General features: G+C 37.2%; 1 pseudogene; it reads left to right on the top strand.

Moving 5' to 3' along the window:
* Positions 1-495: 495 nt before the first annotated feature.
* Positions 496-931, top strand: LOC114034928 (annotated as a pseudogene).
* The last annotated feature ends 281 nt before the right edge of the window (positions 932-1,212 follow it).

The raw sequence follows: 1,212 nt of genomic DNA, 5'->3' as shown, positions 1-1,212 counted from the left end.
GATACTTAGGAGTACAGATATAAAGAGCATGCAGACTTTTGGACAAACATTGAATGGATTCAAGCAAATATATATATATATTCATATAATATTATATAACATATTATATAATATATAATTATATATGTGTGTGTGTATATATATATGTATATATATAATTTTGACAATGTGCAGGCAGAGTGGTTAGTATAGTCTGCTTACATTTTAAGTGGATCAGCCAAGAGGAAATCAAGTCTAGATAGACATCAAGGAAAAATCAAGGAGAACACAGAGGGTTAAACATTCTTCTCCATCACTAATATTTTCGCCACATATATTGACTTGTATATGCAAGGACTTTAAATATGTAAAATGACATCAATAAGTCAATTACTATTTTTTGACACTTAGAGCTGAGAGCTAAGAATATGCTATTCCGGGCAGAGGAAGCGCTAGTTGGACCGAGGTGGCGATGGAGCGGGCGAGCGCGGGGCTGAGGGCCGAGCCGATCTCACCATGGGTGACGTGGAGAAGGGCAAGAAGATCTTTGTTCTGAAGTGTGCTCAGTGCCACACGGTGGAGAAGGGGGTCAAGCACAAGACGAGGCCCAACCTGAGCGGCCTCTTTGGCCAAAAGTCCTGGCTTCTACACAGATGCCAACAAGAACAAAGGTACCCTCCGGGGAGAGGATACGCTGATGGAGTACTGGGAGAACCCCAAGAAGTACATCTCAAGATGATCTTAGCAGGCATTAAGAAGAAGGGAGAAAGGGCAGACTTGATAGTATACCTTAAAAAGGCCACCAATGAGTAATGGCTGTCTGCTGCCTTATTTATTATAAAAAGGAGGTGTCTCTCTTGTGATGAGATTGCTTTTCTTTTTTTACATGTATCATAACAATCCTATTTAAATTGGTTTCATCAACCAGAGAATTTTGATCATGAATGGCTGTTTAAAATTTTTTTTCAGCAGTCCTAATAAAAGAATGGTCATAATTACAGCCACAAAAAAAAAAAGAAAAAAAAGAATATGCTATTCACTTACAGTTTGAAAACAGACTCAGACTCCAGTATTTGGTGACTTTTTTGCTTCCTTATCCATGAGTCTGGACTTCATTTAAAAAAAAAAGTATTAGCATCTATATGGTACTAAAGTATCTACATAAAAAGTGAGAATTTATTCAGTTCGTCCAGATGTTTTATATGGATACCTAGGATATTTAAAAACAATTGA

Source organism: Vombatus ursinus, unplaced genomic scaffold (assembly GCF_900497805.2).
Source record: "Vombatus ursinus unplaced genomic scaffold, bare-nosed wombat genome assembly UNPS02009132.1, whole genome shotgun sequence".
Taxonomy (NCBI): Eukaryota; Metazoa; Chordata; class Mammalia; order Diprotodontia; family Vombatidae; genus Vombatus; species Vombatus ursinus.
Note: the sequence above shows the minus strand (reverse complement) of the source record. Positions and strands in the feature narration are given on the sequence as shown.